The sequence below is a fragment of the Panthera tigris genome, chromosome A3, assembly GCF_018350195.1.
Source record: "Panthera tigris isolate Pti1 chromosome A3, P.tigris_Pti1_mat1.1, whole genome shotgun sequence".
In the NCBI taxonomy this organism is placed as follows: Eukaryota; Metazoa; Chordata; class Mammalia; order Carnivora; family Felidae; genus Panthera; species Panthera tigris.
In genome coordinates this window covers 5,629,909-5,636,860 of record NC_056662.1, presented here as the reverse complement: position 1 = coordinate 5,636,860, position 6,952 = coordinate 5,629,909, and the positions used below count along the sequence as shown (strand labels likewise).

Here is a 6,952-nt window from a genome sequence, read left to right as displayed (position 1 = left end):
TCCTGACTCTGCCTTTAACAGTTGCGTGATCATGAGCGTATCAGTTAGTGTTGCTGCGTGACAAATGATCCCCAAACTTAGTTGCTTAAGACAACACGATTCAGCCAGTCAACAATTCGGCTTGAACCATCGCCTGGATGGTTCTTCTGGTCTGAGCTGGGATCCCTCATGCATCTGTGGTCAGCTGCTGGGTCAGCTTTAGACGCTTTGCGGGAGGCAGCTGAGTATCATCTAGGGCGATGGCGACAACCGGGTGCTGTGTGTCTCCTTCTCTGGCGGGCTTCTTCGCCTGATGGAGACAGGAGTCCTAGAAAGAGAGAGCAGAAGCATGCGAGGCTGTTTGAGGCCCAAGCTGAGGTGTGGATAACATCGCTTCCAGCAATTCTGGTATCCAGAGCAAGTCACAAGACCAACCCAGATTCAAGGAGTGAGGAAATAAACCACCTTTTGACGGCTGCAGCTGCAAAGTCGCTTGCAAAGTGTTTTGAATAGAGAGAGGGATGGCGGGTTGAGGTCTTCTTTTCAAAACTTAGTGTACCACACTGAGTACTCACGTGGCTCTTTGAGCCTCAGTCTTGTTGTTTGTAAAGTGAACAACATGGCTGTTGTGTGAACTAAATTAGACAATGCGTGTGAAGTCATTGCGTGGTGCCCGACAGAGTGCGTGCTCACAGCTCGAGCTGTCACGATCCCTTGAAGGGAAGGATGACTCCCTGCCCCTCCCTGACAAGTGTCTGTGAAACATGTCTGGAGGCTCAGCTGCTTTCTGGAGGAACGTTCTGGAAGAATATATAGTTGCAAGAAACCCACCGGGGCCAGGAGCCTTTTTAAAAAATATTTCTTCCACGCTCCCAGTTCATCTGGACTGAAGTGTATCAGGCATAAGGACTCAGACTGTCTGTCCCCCAAGCCACGTAGGTGTCTTCATTCTTCCATTCAACAGCACCAAGCACGTCCATGCAGGCACGCACGATCCCATTCACGTATGTGCATTCACATGCATACCCGCACATCCGCATGTGCACACACACACATCCACAGACACACGTGCCTGTTTACATGCAGACACAGCTGGCATTTCACACATTTGCACATATACACCCCTTGTACACTCACACCCACATGCACACTCTCGTGTGTGCCTGCATGCATTGTGTAGCACACCCACGTGCTCCTGCAACACACATGCTGTGCACACTCACATGTGCACATTCACACACAGCTCTCCTCATTTGAGTCTCACTGCCTCAGTCGGCTGTGGTCCTGTAGACCGAGAAGCTGTGCCGGGCCAAGGCTGGGGTCAGGAGACTCATTTCCACCCTGCTCAGCCCCCAGGCTGTGTGACCTTGAACACGTTCCTTTCCATCTCTGGCCCCCCAGTCGCTAACAGTGACAGCCAGCATTTGTGGAGCGTGCCTGACGCGTTGTTATCTAAAACTCGCAGCGGCCTGACAGATGGGGAAACTGAGGCTCAGAGAGACGAACGGCCTGCCAAAGTTACCCAGGCCATAACCAGAAGACTTGGGGTTTGAACCCAGGTCTGGTCTCACTGCAGAACCCGTCCTTCCAGCTGCTTGCTACACGGCTCCCAGGCCCACTCCATCCCCACAGTAAGGGAATGCTGTTATAATCCCATTTCACAGGTGAGGAAACCGAGGCTCCGAGAGCACAGTGACACCCCGAGTGCTCTGCCCTGTAGCCACATCGGGCTTCGTTCCCTCCCTCCTTTCCTCATACCAGTCCCCCTGACCTCAGGGCCCTTGCACCTCCGCCTCCTCCCTTTTCGAGTTGATGCTTTGCGTCCTGTGGGTCTCAGCTCAAACTCCACTTCTTTGGGAAGCCTCCTTCTCTGACCCCGAAGCCAGAATACACCATGCACGTTTTCTACTTGTCATCATAACACATTGCCATCGTTTACCTGTGTCCGAAGTGCAGCGGGTTCACCCAGCTCTGCACAGGGTCTCACAAGGCCAAATGCAAGGTCCTGGCCGGCTGAACTCGCCTCGGGAGGCTTTGGGGAGCACCTGTGTCCTGCTCATTTGGGTTGTTGGCGGGACGTGATGCCATGGCTCTCGGCCCCTTCCTCCGGCCTCGGGCCAGCAGCATCGGGGACGTCCTCCCTCTGCTGTCTGTCTGCGTCTCTCTTTTGGTTTTCCCTTCTATTTCTTCTTCCTCGAAGCCTAATTGACATGTAACATTAGATACGCGTTATCTTCAACTTTGAAGGTTCCATCGGACCCTCCTGGATCATCGAGGATAAATACCTTCCCCTCAAGGTCAGCTGTTTATGTTGTTTTATTAAAACGATTTTTTTTAATGTTTATTTATTTTTGAGAGGGAGATAGAGTGCAAGTAGGGGAGGGGCGGAGAGAGGGAGGGAGACACAGAACCTGAGGCCGGCGCCAGGCGCCGAGCTGTCAGCACAGAGCCCGCAGGTCAGCTGTTTAGATAAATAAGCCACGGGATGTCACGTCCAGCATGGTGACCATCGTTAATAACACCACATTGCATAGTGCAAAGTTGCTAAAAGCCTTAAAGCCCTCGCCACCCCAAGAAAATAAAGAAAGAAGTTTCTGTAATGACGTGTAGCGATGGGTATTAACTAGACTCTTGTGATTGTCGCACGCCGCAAGCCAACGTCACGTTACGTGTTAATTATACTTCAGTAAATAGCTGACTAAATGAATGAATTTAAAACAATAAACCAAGATTTCCTCAACGTAAACTGAAATGGAAAATAAAACAAGGAGTAGGAATTAAAAAAAAAAAACAAAAAAACAGAGAGAAACACGGTTTTTACCTTGTTCCCTTGGCAGTGGGTTGTTTTAACTTGCCTAGATGTCCCCACTCGCTCCGTGCCTTTCTTTCTCCTGTTTGCGGCCTCAGCGGCCCCACAGCTTTAAGACCTTCCAATCTACGCCTATGAAATTGTCACGTATATCAAACGTACATTACGGTTAAAGTTAAGAAAAAAGAATTTGGTTGATACGTGAAAAAAAAAAAAAAAAAAGTCAGCTGTTCGGTGACCTTAATTCCTTCCCTTGTGTCTGCAGCCCTAATTCCTTTATGCCATTGAACCTAGTGTTCTGGGTTCTGAACCTAGTGTTCTGGGTTCTGAACCTAGTGTTCTGGGTTCTGGGGACTGGGCCGTGGACGAATTTGGGGGACGATTATTCTGCCTTCCGCACTTACCTTATTGACATTTTCTACCACGTGCGTGTCCCAAATTTGTTATTATATATTCATTTGTGACGTTCTTTGTTTTCTGTCTGTCTCCTTCCCAAGACCATCAGCTCCATGGCTGGTGGTTGGAGGAACGGAGCACAGATTCTCCGAACAAACAGAACCAGGATTGGAACACGCCCCTTTGCCCAGTTATTTCTCAGCCAAGGTTTCGGATGCTCAGTTTCTCCCGCGCTCCCGTCAGGACTGCTGCGTCCGGTTGCACGTGTTGGGTACTGCACAACCGCAGGACTCTGCTCACACCTCAGATTGCGTGAGCCTTGCCGTGGGGTGGGATCCAGCCGTCAAGCCTGTGGACTATGCTCCTGAACCTGGAGCTTGTGTTCTCAACCTTGGCTGCCCTTGGAGTCATCCGGAGGGCTTCTAACATCCTGATGCCCAGGCCGTACCCCAGACCCATTGCCTTACAATCTCTGGAGCGGGCTCAGGCCCCTGCGGTTTTTTAGGCTCGCCAGGTGACTCCAAGTTTGGGCTGAGGTGGGAGCTCCCTCTGGGAGGGTCAGAGAGAGAGTTATGTAACACGGAGGGAGGGGAGCCCGCCCGGCCTAACTGCGTAACCGAGGCCCAGCGGGGGCTGTGACACACGTGCCTTGCCCTTCCACGGGCCCCCGTTTCCTCACTCCGTGTGGCTGTGACCGGGCTCACGTTTCCTGTGGCCGATAAGCTGGCCTGCACCGGGCAGCTGCCCTGGAGGCCGTAGGGCTGATTTATGACCAGCCGACATCGGCTGTCCGTGAACCTGGGCCTCTCTTGTCCATCGGCCCTGCTCCACTGAGGATGTGCGTGTCCCTCCTGGGTGACGCGCTGGCTGCCGACAGAGGCAGGGGACGGCTTGGGGGCCCGGCAGAGGGAGAACGAGCCCATACTCGGGAGTCCCCTGCAGGCTGCCGGATCCCAAGTTGTACCTGGCCGCGGCCGATTTGCTGGCACACCGACTGGGCATTCTTTTCCTCTGAGAGTGCCGAGCGCAGTTTCCGTGGTCCTGGCGGCTCACTTATGGGGGCAGGTGATGAAATGCAGTGGCAGCCGGGCCTGGGAGCCGGGCTGAGATAAGGCAACGGAGGCCGTCTGAGGCAACACGCTGTCGACACCGCATTTCCAGGACACTTCTGCTGTGCCCCGCACTTGGGGACCCAGCTCGAGGGAGGAAGGAAGGAGTGGCACGGACGAGCCTGGGGCGGAAGCCAGCGAGAGATGGCAACGTGGCCGGTGTATTTCACCACCTGTGAGAAATCCGCAAGCTCCGCCCTCCCCGAGCCCGAGCCCTGGACGGTGTGGTCCCCGCTGGGACACGAGCCCGGGGATGGGACTGGCAGGCGTTCGCACTTACCAGGGTCGCCCAGCCAGTGTGCCCGGAGGCCCATCCACCGCAGCCCCAGGCCCAGGCCTGTGCCCCCTTCCGCTGGCAGATATCGATCTGCCCTCCCCGAAGAGCTGCGTTTCCCTCGCCTCTTGGCCGGGGGCTGGGCATTCGGTCTCTTCCTGTGTCTTCCTGAGTGAGGCTGGTGGTGGGGACGGACTCGGGGTCTGCTCGGGGCAGGAAAGGGGGATCCTGGGGCTTCTGCCGGGCAACTTCCCCCCAAAGGTGAGGCAGTCGCATGGTGACCCAAATCCCTCTCTTACTACCCGCCCCTCTGCCCGTGGCCTTGGGACACCGTCGTACTCACGGTCTGTCCTGTTCCCGGCTCTGGCTTGGCCGTGCCCCAGACCAGGCCAAACACGGACCTCGGCTCGCCCCAAGAAGGGAGGAGTGGGGGCAGGGTTGATGGAACACCACCGTTCTCCATAGCACTGCAGATGTGTTTCTGTGGTGGCACCCGCTTACCGGGCACCTGCTGGGGCCATTCTCAGCCTGGACATGTATAAGTTCATTTAATCCTCAAGCCACCTTGGAAGCCAGGTAAACTCTTGCTGTACCCATTTTGTTTTTATTTTTTTTTTAATGTTTTATTCATTTTGTAAGAGGGAGAGAGAGAGAGAGAGAGAGAGACAGAGCATGAGCGGGGGAGGGTCAGAGAGAGAGGGAGGCACAGAATCCAAAGCAGGCTGCAGGCTCCAAGCTGTCAGCACAGAGCCCGACGCGGGGCTCGAACTCACGGACCGTGAGATCATGACCTGAGCCGAAGTCGGACACTTCACCGACTGAGCCCCCCAGGTGCCCCTTCCTGTCCCCATTTTGTAGATGAGAAGACCAAGGTCTGGGGAGGTCAGTAAACAAGTGGAGGCCACACGGCACAGATGAGGGAGGGATGGGCAGCACGGGCACTGAAACGCAGGCCTGGGTCCCCAGGGGCGGCTGGGGACGAGGTCCCCCAGCCTTCTGTCTGCACGCACCGTGAGAGGGGGTGTCACGGCCCTGGCCACAGGGGTCACGGGGAGTTGCCTCAGCTGCTCGAGAGGAACAGGAAACCACGGTCTTATCAGCTCCCCACAAGAGCTGCAGCGTGGCAGTACCCGTGGCCAATTAAGCTGGTGGTTTTCATTCACTTCCTTGTTCATTTATTCATTCATTCACTCACTCATTCACTTGTTCGGTCCGGGCTTATGGAAGCCTCCTCACGTGCCAGTGTCTGGGCCCAGCGGCACGGACAGGACAAGGCCTCTTTCCTGGACTTCCAGGAACAAGCCAGCAGGCGTGCGGTGTAGACACCGTGGCAGGCGGATGGGCTGTGAAGAGCGCTGATGCGGGTAAGGGGGTGGTGGGTGATGAGACAGGGGCCCACCTGACACGGGTCGGGGAAAGCCTCCGGGGAGGTGACATTGGGGTAGAGGCCTGAGTGAAATGAGAGAGAGAGAGAGAGAGAGAGAGAGAGAGAGCCAGGCAGAGAAGTGTGTTAATTTTCAGTGCATAACAAATGACCACCAACTCCGTGGCTGAGACGACACCCATTTATTCTCTCAGGGTGTCCGTGGGTCAGGAGTCAGCACATTTTAGCTGGGTTCTCTGTCAAGGGCCTGGTGAGGCTGCACACGAGAGGTTGGCCGGCCCGTGTTCTCATCTGGGGCCTCAACTGCAGAAAAAACCCACCTCCAAGCTCCCTCGAGTTGTTGACCAGCTCAGGAACGAGACCCCATTGTCCCACGCACTGCTGGCCGGGGACGGCTCTCAGCTTCTGGAAGCTACCCATAAGTCTTCACCATGGGACCGCCCTCCTTAGGCCCCCTCCCACTTTCACTCCCGGATCTCAGAAGGGTCCTGGTTCCTTTCAAGAGCTCACCTGATTTGGTCAGGCCCATCCAGGATCATCTCCCTGTTGGTGAATCATGGGCGTGATCTCCCGTCATATTCACGGCCCGGCCCACGTTCAAGGGAAGGGAATTCTGCAGGGCGCCCGTACCCGGGGCCAGGGTTCTCCCGGCCACAGGCAGACAGCCTCTTCCGTGCTGCCAGAAAACACAAGAGCACTCTTTGGAAGGACTCCCGGCCAAACTGCCTTAGAGAGAAAAAATCGATGTGAGGCACAGGCTGCTTTCCAAAGCCTTCCTTTGGCTAACTTTAGGAATTTCTCCAAGTCCTGAGCAACTGTGAGAGCCAAGTGTGAGTTCTGTTCGTATGCAGCTGTATCCTTCACGGCAGAGGGAGACGGTACGTTGCTCAGGGCTCTTTCGGCCACGAGTGACACAAAACTCGACGGAACCGACTTAAGAGAAACAATGTTTATGCAAACTGAAATGGGCTTCAGGCACGGCTGGATCCGGGAGCTCAAAT

General features: G+C 55.1%; 1 long non-coding RNA gene across 1 annotated transcript; it reads right to left on the bottom strand.

Annotated features, from left to right (window-relative positions):
* LOC122236934 lies at nt 1–3,025 on the bottom strand. The gene is made up of 3 exons (XR_006215110.1): nt 2,801–3,025; nt 1,919–2,180; nt 1–307 (listed from the first exon to the last, which is right to left on the bottom strand). It is a non-coding gene; the product is annotated as an uncharacterized LOC122236934 (long non-coding RNA).
* Between the last annotated feature and the right edge of the window lie 3,927 nt (nt 3,026–6,952).